The following is a 13,717-nucleotide window of genomic DNA, read 5'->3' as shown; positions in this document are numbered from 1 at the left end:
CTGGTGCAAGGAGCCATTAGTGTAAATAATTTGAGAGAGGGAGCGCTCTTTGACCAAGGCATCAATTCGGCACTGTGCTGGGTACTTTGCTTCTTGTTGCAACATGGGGGTTGTTCTTTAATCAGCGTCTTGGGTGGGAAATGGGAGGGATAGGGGGTGGGAGGCAGTAATTTGGAAAGTGGCGATCTTGCATGGGAGAGGAAAGTGGTGTTGTTATCCCCCTGGGTAGATTTCACTTCAATTTCTTTCTATATTATGCACCCCATACCCATCCCATGGGCGGTGGTGTAAAGGGTTACAGAGGCACATAATCGGTTCAGCTACTGAACCCTCTAGTTCGTTTAGCTAAGCAAATAACAATCTTTTGACGCTAGTTACACAATTATTAATGTTATATTTACATGTATACATACTCAGACATACATGTACATATATATATATATATATATATAATATATATATTACATATATATTCAGTTGCATATTGTCCTGGGGACCATTCAGGCTTGTTCGCATATATATATATACATATACATATATACATACACATACTTATACAACCACCTACACAAATACACACATCAGTAATCTTTTGTATCACAAGTGATTCAACAAGAGGTTCACAAGTCACTATACAAGGCAGTTGTATAGTGACTTGTGAACCTCCCTTGCACTTGTGTAAGTCACTATACAAGGCACTTTACATCTATGGTGAGTCACACAGTTACTAGTCTTGCTCCACACCCACCCAATTGGTCGGCAGCTTTACAGTCATGTGCATGCATTACCTACAGTAAGCAAATTTTGAATACTTCGCTAAGATTTCCGGCAGCACATAATTATGAGTGAAGTACTTACGCATTTCTTGGACGCCACTGATGGTGTTATCTCTAAATTCCGCGATTTTTTCACATTCCATTATATAATGACGCAAAGTATGCGAATAGTTCTGCTGACAGAGTTTACATTTAGTCAAAGCTACATCAGCAGATGTTACAAACTCCCAGAGGTACTTGTAGCCGAGCCTGAGCCTAGCAGTGGTAATATCTAGAAGTCTGCCAACGTTATTGGATGACCCATAGACGTGCGGTACTTTCTGCATAATAGAATGATGATAGATGGAGGCATATATATATATATATATATATTATATATATATATATATATATATATATATATATATATATATATATGCCTCTACTACTTTAACAGGGTAAGATAGCTGCTACAGAAACGATTATACTATTAAGCACTTAACCACTGAAGGTGATTAAGGTGCTTTTACAAGCTCAAGTTGTAGTCACAACACACACACACATTGTATAACTGATGCATTACATAGTAAATCTTGGATACAAGTCCAGTATATATATCACCCAGTGTTCCAGTACTCAAACAGTATTTACAGAGTAGAGCCTATCTTATCCCGGGGGAGGGAAGGAAGGGGTTATCTTGAGGTTATCTTGAGATGATTTCGGGGCTTGGGGAGGGGGGCGAAAGTCAGCCAGTCAATATGGGACACTGTGCAATATAATAGGAGTAGTGGTCTGCGGTTGTGGCTCATGTGACCGTCTCACCAACATTCCCTTTAAGTCGTACCCTAGCTGGCTCGAAGCCCTTGAAAACCGTGGGGTACGAACCCGTTAACGCAGCTCCGATAGGACATACACACACATCCCCTGTCTGTGTCTGTCTCTCTCTCTCACACATACACATAGGCAGACTCCATACACAGTTTGAAATGTAGATATGGAAGAGCCTAATAGGCTCAGAAATCTGTACACCGGTTGATTGAGAGTTGAGAGGCGGGACCAAAGAACTAAAGCTCAACAAGCACAACTAGGTGAGTACACACACACTCTACTCCTTGAACCCCGCATTTTAATCTTTTTTCCTGTATGCTTCAGATTGTAACAAAGACACCTGCTGGCTTTGTTGTGTATATATAAATATACACAACATATATGTATATATTGAGTATATACACATATATATATAACTTGAATATATGTGTATATTGTGTATATATGTGTATATTGTGTATATATGTATATATATCGAGTATATATATATATATATATATATGTATTACACACAGAAATCACAATAGCGTGATGCATCAAATGAACAAATCCACAAGGGCCGTGATGTGGTTTCGAACTTACGCCCGGGATCAAATGAACAATTTTGTACAGTTGATGCATCACGCTATTGTGATTTCTGTGGGTATTGAAGTGAGGGCGAAGAGGTAGAACAGCTTGTTGGTAGAGCCCGAGTGCATGGCGGGGGGGGGGGGGGGGGAATTGTGTAAAACCCTGGTTTGTGTCTCGGAGAGGCTGCAGGATCCGTGTGAGGCCAGTGGAACTCCCGGTTACAATTCTTTTAACCATGTCGTGACCTAGTCGACTAGGGCAGCGTCTGGGATCATCCTGGGCGTAAGTTCGAACCCTCATCACGACCCTTGTGGATTTGTACTGTGTATATATGTATATATTGTGTACATATATGTATATATGGTGCATATTTGTTTATATTGTGTATATATATGTATATATTGTGCATATATTGTGCATAAATCAATATATAAATTATGAAAGTTCGTAACAGAGATTCAATAACTAAAATAAAAATTTTAAAGAGAGAGAGAGAGAGAGAGAGAGAGAGAGAGAGAGAGAGAGAGAGAGAGAGAGAGAGTTAGAGAGAGAGAGAGAGAGAGTTAGAGAGAGAGAGAGAGAGTTAGAGAGAGAGAGAGAGAGAGAGCGAAAAGAGAAAAGAAGAAGGGGCGGAGAAAATAAGTTTGTCTTGCAAACCCTTTTCTCCTCAGGACCGTAATTGCAGGCCGCAGTAATCCAGTGTGATTTATCCAGTAATCCCTCAGTGATGGACCGGCGGGCCGTCATCGACAAAAAGGATTTGGCTTCAGAAATTGAATTATGGTGTGGGGCGCAAGCCAAGGACGTCAACATTCTTATGCATAACGTCATGGAAGAACCCCAGGTGGATGCTGCCACCACGAAGGGCACGTGAAGATGTAATTCTGACGATGAAGAGGTGTAGAATGAGGGGGAAGGGGAGGGTGATGTAAGGGGGAAGGTACCATGATGCTAGAGGCTCTCATGGTTGGCCAGGATAGCCATTGAATGAGGGGGAAGGGGAGGGTGATGTAAGGGGGAAGGTACCATGATGTCAAAGGCTCTCATGGTTGGCCAGGATAGCCATAGAATGAGGGGAAGGGGAGGGTGATGTAAGGGGGAAGGTACCATGATGCTAGAGGCTCTCATGGTTGGCCAGGATAGCCATATTGGTTGACCAGGATAGCCATATTCTTAAGGAGATAAAATAGTCTTTCGGTTTGTCGTTTTCCATCGAGATTATTTTGTTTTTTTCCAGACCTGTTCGGGTGATCGTCACGTGCAGACGACGAGGGCGCCGTCTCTGGTCACTAAATCGCCGGAAAGTCTTCCAGTTAAATGGGTCTTTAACTGTCAACAAAAAACGTAAACACTCCCATGACCAACAAACCTCCAAGGAAGCTTCAATTACAAATATACCTCTTAAGTATATATATATATATATATATATATATATATATATATATATATATATATATATATATATATATATATATATATATATATATAGCCAGTATATATCTCTGACGTAGTGCCTCATGACCACTGAAACATTAAAGTTGTTTAACAAGGCTGCAATGATTGCCAAATAACCGCCCATAACCAATTTACAGGAAAGAAAAAAAAAAAAGACTTAAAGTGATCTTGTGTGACCAACAGCTCTTCCAGATGTTCCTTCATAATAGAAGAAAAAACTTGCCTCGTATTTACCTAATTTCAAAAAGTGTTTAACTTCATACAAATAAATCTTAACATAAACTATCTTAACAGAGATGAATCTTGCATGACTAGCTTGGACTTCGTGAGATAGTCCAAGTCTTCCAGGAAGATAGTCTTCCTGGAGACTATCTTCCTGGAGGATAGTCCAAGCCCGGCTAGTTTTTCCAGACCACCATATCGACCCTCACCCCTCCCCCTCACCCCCCCCCCCCCCCCCCCCCCCTTCCTTGCCTTGACAGCAGCACACAGTTACCCAATTAGTTAGGGTGATTTGCAGGTGATTGATGAGGCATAATCACATGTAACTTGATCACCTAATTACTGTTACACTCATAAACGCTTTCTTGCGCTGCTTATTACGCTCCGTTTAGAACAAAATACAAAGGAGAATGGGGATAAATTCATATATGAAATTTTTCATATACACACACACAGACCAAAGAGCCGAAGCTCAACCCCCCCGCAAGCACAACTAGGTGAGTACACACACACACACACACACACACACACACACACACACACACACACACACACACAAATCCCGGAATGAAGCCCATAGCGTCACGACAACTGGCGGCACAATGGAAATATAAGAACGTAAGAATGAAGGTAACTGCAAAAGCCCAATTGGCCCATACGAGGCAGCTCCTAATATATATATATATATATATATATATATATATATATATATATATATATATATATATATATATATATATATATATATATATATATATATGTCTAGCCTACGCTTGAAATAATCAAGGGATCCTACATTTATTATGTTACGCGGTAATTGGTTCCACAAATCAACAACCCTGTTTCTGAACCAGTATTTACCCAGGTCTTTCCTAAATCTAAACTTATCCATTTTTTACCCAATATTTTGTGTTCTGTCTTGTGTTGATACTTTTAATATCCTATTAATATCCACTTTGTTATGCCAATTCATCTACTTGTACACCTCTATCATGTCACCAACTAATTCTTCGCCTTTCTAGAGAATGAAATTTAAGGTTTGTCAATCTCTCTTCACATGACAGGTTTCTAAATTGCGGGATTAACTTTATCATCCTACAATGGACGCGTTCTAATGAATTTATATCCATTCCATAGTACCTGGTAGCTGTCTAACTACCAGGTATACCCATTTACTGCTAGGTGAACATGTGTAACAGGTGAAAGAATCTCTGCCCCACTTGTTTCTGCCTCGGCTGAGAATCGAACCCGGGCCCTTAGCGGTTTACCCAATGTCCCACTCATCTTTCCCTTGCCCAATCGCCTCTCCTTGTGGGTTCTCTCTCTCCCCCCCTCTACCTCTCCTCCTAATTCTCTCCTTCCTCTCTACCCCCTCCCCCCTGTCCTATTTTACATTCTGTAATATTTCACAGTTGTGGGCGACTGTAATAACCGAAAATTAAACTGGAATGCTGAATCATAAAAAGAAAATCATCCACGCCAATCAGGACGGTTAATTAACACGTCGGCTAATTGGGCTAAACTTCAAATTATATAATGAATAAAAACTGAACAAAAATGCACAGGTCAATAATAATAAGAGTGTGTAAAATTAGTGATTACAGTAAGATTATTGATTATGGTCAGGTAAGGTTACTGTTTACAAAAGAGTAATTGATTACAGTGAAACCCTCTGTCTTGCGTGACAATGAATGCCAGCATTATCCTCACTTTAATAAGACTTAATTGAAATCCTCAGATTAGGCAAAATTGTAATTCATTTTGTCAATAAAGATGTTAATAATAAGTAAGATTATTGGTTACAGTAAAATTATTGACTGCAATAAAATTATTTCTTACAGCGATATTATTGGCTATCGTATATTTATTGACTTCAATTTGATTATTGATTACATTAAGATTATTAATTACAATAAGATTACTGATTACAGGGAACAAGATTAATAATTACAGGATGAACTCAACAATCCCTCGCCCCCCACTCCTTAAACTAGTTATCTTTGTCTTTCACGTGTCCATCCACCTTCTTGGTTATCTTGAGGTTATCTTGAGAGGATTTCGAGGCTTAGCGTCCCCGCGGCCCGGTCCTTGACCAGGCCTCCTGTTTGTCACACACACCCCCAGGAAGCAGCCCGTAGCAGCTGTCTAACTCCCAGGTACCTATTTACTGCTAGGTAACAGGGGCTTCAGGGTGAAAGAAACTTTGCCCATTTGTTTCCGCCTTCACCAGGGATCGAACCCGGATCCTCGGGACAACGAATCCGAAGCGCTATCCAGTCAGCTGTCAGGCCTAGCCTCTTTCAGAGTCGGCGTTCGATCCTCGATGGCCCAAGTGGTTGGGCACCCTTCCTTCACTCCAGCCTCGTCCTCCAGCTCCCTTATCACTCGTTTCTCCTCTTCCTTGTTTCTGCTACATTTCTTTACTGTCTCTCTTTACTGTTCCTCTTTCCTACTTATCTCATCTCATCATAACTGCATCTCTTCCTGTCATTTCTCCGTGCTGTTGTTGTTGTTGTTTCAGATTTAGCTACTCAGAACGAAGTGTCCATGTAGCACGGACTATGGCGAGCCCGTAATTCTCCGTGCTTCCTGATCTTTGTATAAACTGTTTATTCCCCCCTTTTTTCCTGACTTCTTCGTGACCTTTACTTCCTGGTTATTGCGACCTGTCAAGTGGCAGCGTCGTGACGTGAAAGTCTTCAGAGGAGCTTCGTCTGTCACCCGGGACACGCGAAGATACACACACACACCTATGTTCACATTTACACTTGGAATGTTATTGTAGAGGGGTAGTGGGGAGTAGAGGGGTAGTGGGGGGTGTAGAGGGGTAGTGGGGGGTGTAGAGGGGTAGTGGGGGGTGTAGAGGGGAAAGGGGGTAAAAGTGGTATGAGGTAGAGTGGGGAAGAGGTCAGAGAAGGTGGGGAGGGAGAGGGAGAGGGAGAGAGGGAGGGAGAGAGAGAGAGAGAGAGAGAGAGAGAGAGAGAGAGAGAGAGAGAGAGAGAGAGAGAGAGAGAGAGAGAGAGAGAGAGAGAGAGAGAGAGAGGGGGGGGGGGAGGTTAGTGGTGAGACGGTTCAGAGGGCATAGGGGTAGTAGGGTAAATGGTTTAATGGGGGGGGGAGGGTATTAAGAGGGAAGGAGGGAGAGAAGTAGATATCTGAAGGTAAGAGGAAAAGAGCAAGAATGAGAGGAAACAGATATGTAATACGAGAGAAAACACGAGGAAGAGGTAGAGAGAAAGAGAGAGATGAGAGGCAGGTTGAGTGTGTGTGTACTCACCCAGTTGTGCTTGCGGGGGTTGAGCTTTGTCTCTTTGGTCCCGCCTCTCAACCGTCAATCAACATGTGAACAGATTCCTGAGCCTACTGGGCTCTATCATACCTATATTTGAAACTGTGTATGGCGTCAGTCTCCACCCACAGTTACTTCCTAGTGTATTCCATTTATTAACTACTCTGACACTGAAAAAATTCTTTCTAGAAAAAAATTCTTTCTTTCTAGTGTGTGTGTGTGTGTGTGTGTGTGTGTGTGTGTGTGTGTGTGTGTGTGTGTGTGTGTGTGTGTGTGTGTGTGTGTGTGTGTGTATGTGTGTGTGTGTGTGTGAAAGATGTGTTCATACACGCATTCAAACAAACATACATTCATACGTACAGATATAAATACATTCATACGTTCAAACAAACACATACACGTTCATCAATACACAAATACGACCATACATACGTGAGTGCATGATCAATAAAAGGATTAAATATATTCCCTAAGGCAAATCTTTCTAGCAAGACAGTGGTGGCGCCATCTTGCTAGACATGAACGTTCCCCTCACTAGGTCTAGAGGGAAAAACACAGACATCTGACTCCCTCTGTTGGGGACTGAAAGCCTCTTTTGGCTAAGGCTTCCAGTTTGAGAACTTAGTGAGAGGGCCTCCTTACGTCCTCTTACTGCCGCAAGGACTGTAATGCTAAATGTTACATCCATTTTCGTCTGCATTTTCAGAGGGCTATCTTAGTTACCCCAGGTGAATAGAACTGGAGAGAAAACGGAAGGTGTGGGTTATACGGTCTCGTTGCAACCCGTTCTCGCAAATTTAATAAGTCAATATTGACTTATTAAATATGTGCATAGGTGACATACTTAACATAATAGTTTCCCTTGAAAAGCTTCATAGAAAACACCGACCTTACCTAACCTACTTAGTATGTTAAGATAAGCATCTTATTGCTTCGTAATTACAATTATTACCTAACCTATAATAGGTATAGGTTAAGTAATAATTGTAATTACGAAGCAATAAGATGCTTATCTTAAGATACTAACAAGGTTAGGTAAGGTCGGTGTTTTCTATGAATCTTTTTAAGGGTATCTATTATGTTTAGTATATCACCTATGCACGTAGTTAATAAGTCAATATTGACTTTACGAATTTGCAAGAACGGGTTGCTCCCATATATATATCAGAGTCTTGTGCTGTTGTGTCGATACGCGAACGCGACAGGTGCGTGAGGAGGTATTAGGCAAAGGTACACACAAATATACCGCCGTGTGTCAAGTTGGAATTAATTTGTCGGTGGTGGTAAAGGGTCAGATTTAATATCTCGTTTGTAGACTTGTTCACGAGCAGCAGCTGGAGGTACAGCTCCAATGCTAATGCTATGGTAAGAGCCTATTTAAGGCCTGGTCGGAGACCGGGCCGAGGGGCTGTTGATCCCCGGAAGCTACACAAGGTAGGTGGACCTAGGTCAATATGCGTCACTGTGAAAGGATTGAGAGCAGAGTGCAGGATGATGTCGCGACTTGTACAGTGTAGTGGAGGATGAGTGTGAAGAATCTCATCACACCTATAAATAGTGATGATGAAATAAATTATATTTTTAAGAATACAATAGAGTGTAGTTGCTGTATAGGGATTGCTTATTCAGACAATCTTGCCCTGGCGTTCTGTTTCGCGGCAGCTGATTGATAGAAGCACATCATTTAAGCTCGAGCCTGACGCCATCACAGCATAGTCAGCATTGCTACAAAAGCTCCTTCAAGCCAACTCTTTAGAGCCTGAGCTCAATAAACAAATCCACAAGGGCCGTGACGAGGATTCGAACTTGCGTCCAAGAGCATCCCAGACGCTGCCTTAATCGACTGAACTACGACATAGTAAAAAAAAATTCATTTGATACATCACGCTATTCTGATTTCTGTGTGTACTGAACTCAATAGCCTTCATCAGAGCTCTGATGGAATTTTGATCTATTTGTCTCTCATTATCACAACAGAACAAATGATGACATGTAAATGTACAGATTAGGAAACTCAATGTTTCACATTATCCTCTTGATCTGAACATTATCTTATCACACTGAAATTATAATAATGATATTATTCCGATGCTGCAACACGTTCAAGACACGAGTGGGCCACAGATTACAGCCGCTGAAAAAGGAAGGTGGTTATCTGAGTATTTCATTTCGGTCTTTATGAGAGGTAAAGGAGCTAAGGAAGTAAAACAATTGATCACTAGAGACAGGAATGACGTTTGTAAATGCAGACATAAACAAAAAAATTAAAGTCAAACAAGTCCCCCACACCTTGGCGAAATATTTGCCAGGGTCCTGAAGAAAGGTAAAGAATGCCTAAGTGTGCACTTGGCAAACATTATCCAATAAATCATTAGTCAATAGATATTCTCGGATGATAAATCATACCTTCAATTTTCTTTGTTACATCCAGTCGTCTGCAGTATTATATATTTTGACAAGGGCCATCATATCCTGATACAAGGCGATTTGTATTGTTAATGGAAGAAATAATGCAAAGACTCCTTCATAACATACAGGATCGGTAGCAGGCAGATATGTTCTTTTTGTCTAAAGTTTCAGTGTTCTTTTGTTGTCTAAAGTTTCAGTGTTCTTTATATATATATATATATATATATATATATATATATATATATATATATATATATATATATATATATATATATATATATATATATATATATATATATTCCGAGAGGTGTACATGGATATATCAACGGAAACTGTACATGAATGTTCAAATATAGACCAAAATGTGTACATCAATACTATGAGAGAGAATGTATGTCTGTCCAATGTTGGAGGCCAGGCTCACCCAAATTGGCACAGAGAACGGTCTGGGGTCCGGGAGGAACATAGCCTGCTCTGGATTGCCACAACTCAAAAGAGAACCACGTGCCAGGGTCACATTCAGACCCCCACACCATAATTTTTGGCACCGCTCGCAGTACTCCTACAAAAATATTTAGACAAAATTTATAAAAAAAGATCTTACCGAAATATGCATTATTGTTCATTGATAGCGTGTGTGTGTGCGTGTGTGCGTGCGTGTGTGTGTGATGAGCGCGTGCGTGTGTGCCTGCGCGTACGTGTGCATATATGGTGTGGAGCTCACTTCTCTTACTGCATCAACATCTGACGTGCCCTTGATTCTCCGTGCCAATATGACACGTAACTTCGCTATTTACGTGCCAGTATAAGGTGCTTACACTTGCAGGTGCTGCTTACCTGAAAGTGTAGTAAGTGTGCTTGTCTGGAAGTGTGTGTGTGTGTTTACAAGCAAAGTGTAAGTATATTTACCTGAATGTGAGCTGGAAGGGAATCCGGGGCCACTCTGACAATTTTTTTTTGCATTTGCAATTTGCTATTTTGCGAGGGGGGGGGGAGGTCATCATCCGTACTTTTGACCGGACAAAACAAATGCTGCTCGTCTGAGATTTGGCGAAAACGTTCCCGGTATATCATTCTTAAATTTAAATTTTGCCCCGAGGGGCGAGTTTATTGGGCAGCGCCACTCATCTTGTGAGTGAACATACCGCCATAGCAGAATGTACAACACTCCCCAATAGGAAGAAAACCCGCTGGGTTGTTCATCCTGTCACTTGTACCCAGACACAGCTGGGACTTGCTTAACTGTCTCAAGTGAACAGCTCCTCAAACAAGAAGATTAACATTTATCAACCCTTAAAAGCTTGCGTTATCTTGCGGGTGCAAAATGGGGAAATCTTTTAAGAACAGTATCAATATTTGACAAATAGTGTTTTCCTAACTTGTTTGCAAAATATAAGTCTGGCAATTTGTTTGCATAATGTTTTCTCCAACCTCAGATGCTACTCTACCCGGGTCATGGCTAAGAAAATATTGACTTCCGTCGGCAGTAAGAAAACTTCAAGGTAAGAAATTTTTTTTCGAAACCCTGAGAAGGTCAGAATAACTATTTCGATAATGACTCGGGGAAAAAAAGGTGAGGTTTAAAGCTTTTATGCCGAGATCAAGTATCACAAAATATTTAATATTTTGGAATTACAAAATTAGTTTTGTGATCCCGGGACCAAAGAGCCAGAGCACAACCCCCGCAAGCAGAATTAGGTGAGTACACACAGATGTCTTTCAAGTACCAGGCTACAGAAGGTCTCTCAACAGTCCGGTTTACACGACCTGACGCGCGTGAAATGTTTCCAAACCCAGATATGTTGAGCCCTAAGCATACTACGAACCAATTTATGGCTAAATGTGGTTCGAGAAACGTAAAAAATTACGGCTCTTTTTAATGTCACTTAAAGCACTGTAATTGTAATGCTGTGGTCGACTGCATTACAATGATGTGAATTAGGTGAAAGGAGAGAGTTTGAGATCATTTTTGTTTAAACTATTCTTGCTTCCTCGTCGAATTATTGACCCTTGGCTCACCTCAGCCTCTGTCCTTACCTCTGCACACAATAATTATAAATTTTGTCTTTACCTTTTAAAGTATATTTTACATTTTAGTTTGGTTTTCCGTTGTTGGGGACAGAAAGCCTAATAGACTTATCGTGGTCCAAATAGACCAACTAGCGACCATTCCCAGGATGCACCCACACAACACACGTCTAACTCCCAATTACCTATTTACAGTTAGGAGAACACAGAGGTAAAGTGTTAGTAAATATGCTCTAACAGTGTCTCTAATGTGTTAGAAATCAGCCCATTTATTTCATTATAATCAGCATTCCCCGAGAATGCTGATTATAATGTGGGAATTAAAGGTATACTTATAATATGTTAAAGGTATATATTAAAGTGGGTATTAAAGATCCAACTGGGATTGGCAGTTGAATCCAATAACACGATATCTTGCCATTAACAATGACAAGGTATCCTCTAGAGAGAGACCTCCTTGTTTACCAGAGCCACTTGTCAAGAGGCCTGGCTGGTCATTTCAACCAATCACTGTCAGTTCAGCACTTAGATTTAGCTCTATCTTAACATGGATTATTAGAGGAACTGTTTTGGAAAATATACAGTTGGTCCATTTAAAAATGGGTGGTTTCTATCTGGTTAATCTGTGAATGGTTTCAGAGAGTGAACAGGTAGTCCGGGTAACAACTTGGCCCCTGTAAGTTGGGGAAGTTTGTAATTATTAAGACACAGTGTTAGAAAATTACAGTGGAAAATTATTGATAGAGTTCTTCCTTAGAAATTCAGCAAGTATAAGTTGAAGGTGTACACCTGAGGACGATGAGGGGGAGTCGGGGTGTGAGGAGTCATACCCTGTGGGCTCACCATAGTCCGTGCTACTTGAAACTTTGTGTTCCAGGTAGCGAATCTTAAACAACAACAACAGCGTCATACCGGCGGTGGGAGAGCATTCCCAAGCTGTGTAAACAACTCAGTCTGATCAGTTCAACTACGTTTAGGTTCTCGCAAAGGTGAAAACCATTCATGGCGTTTCATTGATTATAACCACGCTCAGGCGGTTGCAGTAAATACAACACAAATAAACTCGTCAGGGGGTTATGGTGCCCAAACGTCTCCGTCCTACATGAGAATTGAACAAAGGCCCAATTAGTTATAAATCGAGTGCACTATCTTGAGGTTATCTTGAGATGATTTCGGGGCTTTAGTGTCCCCGCGGCCCGGTCCTCGACCAGGTCTCCACCCCCAGGAAGCAGCCCGTGACAGCTGACAAACACCCAGGTACCTATTTTACTGCTAAAACTTACTTCTGGCAGCGGTGGGATTCGAACCCACGCCTCCTGAGAGACTGGAGCCTAAATCCAGCGCCTTAGACCACTCGGCCACGCTACCCACGGGTACAATGTAGAAAATAACTCATGTAACTGGCCTAAGTGTCACCCTTTACACTACTAACGATGCGTCAGAACGAACAAGGACCATATATCATCGCTCATGTAACACTTAACACTCGCTCAGTCTTATCAATTAAACTAATACCAGTTGTTACCTTTAATATCAGGTGTCGACGCGCTGGTAATAGACATTGTATCGAACACCAGAACGTAAGTATTGACGAAGAAATATGTAACAGATTAATACCATTCTAAACATAAAAGTGATAAAAAGAATAAGAAAAACTACGGCAATTTGGATGTCAATATGGGTGTGTTGGAGGGCAAGAAAGGCAATAAATACATCAACAGTAACTGGTAGCCCGGTGGAAAAGGCAATATTGTATTATTGCAGGTTAAGAAGAGGGCAAGAAAATGATTATATGTGGCACTATATCCAATCTTAAACACTTCATTAAATATATTAAAAAAAAAATCTATTTTAGAATGCGATTATTGCCATATTCACACACACACACACACACACACACACACACACACACACACACACACACACACACACACACACACACGCACACACACACACACACACACACACACACACACACACACACACACAAGGCTAGAAGTGTATAGTAAGTCACTGGAAACGGGAGACCTACCAGAAATATGAAAGACGGCGAATGTGGTCCCAATATACAAAAAAGGTGACAGACAAGAGACACTGAACTACAGGCCAGTGTCCTTAACTTGTATCTCATGCAAAGTGATGGAGAAGATTGTGAGAAAAC

At 41.1% G+C, this 13,717-nt stretch overlaps 1 non-coding gene across 1 annotated transcript; it reads right to left on the bottom strand.

Annotated features, from left to right (window-relative positions):
* Nucleotides 1-12,842: 12,842 nt before the first annotated feature.
* Nucleotides 12,843-12,924, bottom strand: TRNAL-UAG (transfer RNA leucine (anticodon UAG)). The gene has a single exon. It is a non-coding gene; the product is annotated as a tRNA-Leu (tRNA).
* Between the last annotated feature and the right edge of the window lie 793 nt (nt 12,925-13,717).

The sequence above is a fragment of the Procambarus clarkii genome, chromosome 40 (assembly GCF_040958095.1).
Source record: "Procambarus clarkii isolate CNS0578487 chromosome 40, FALCON_Pclarkii_2.0, whole genome shotgun sequence".
NCBI classification, from domain to species: domain Eukaryota; kingdom Metazoa; phylum Arthropoda; class Malacostraca; order Decapoda; family Cambaridae; genus Procambarus; species Procambarus clarkii.
This window is presented reverse-complemented; position numbering and strand designations above follow the sequence as displayed.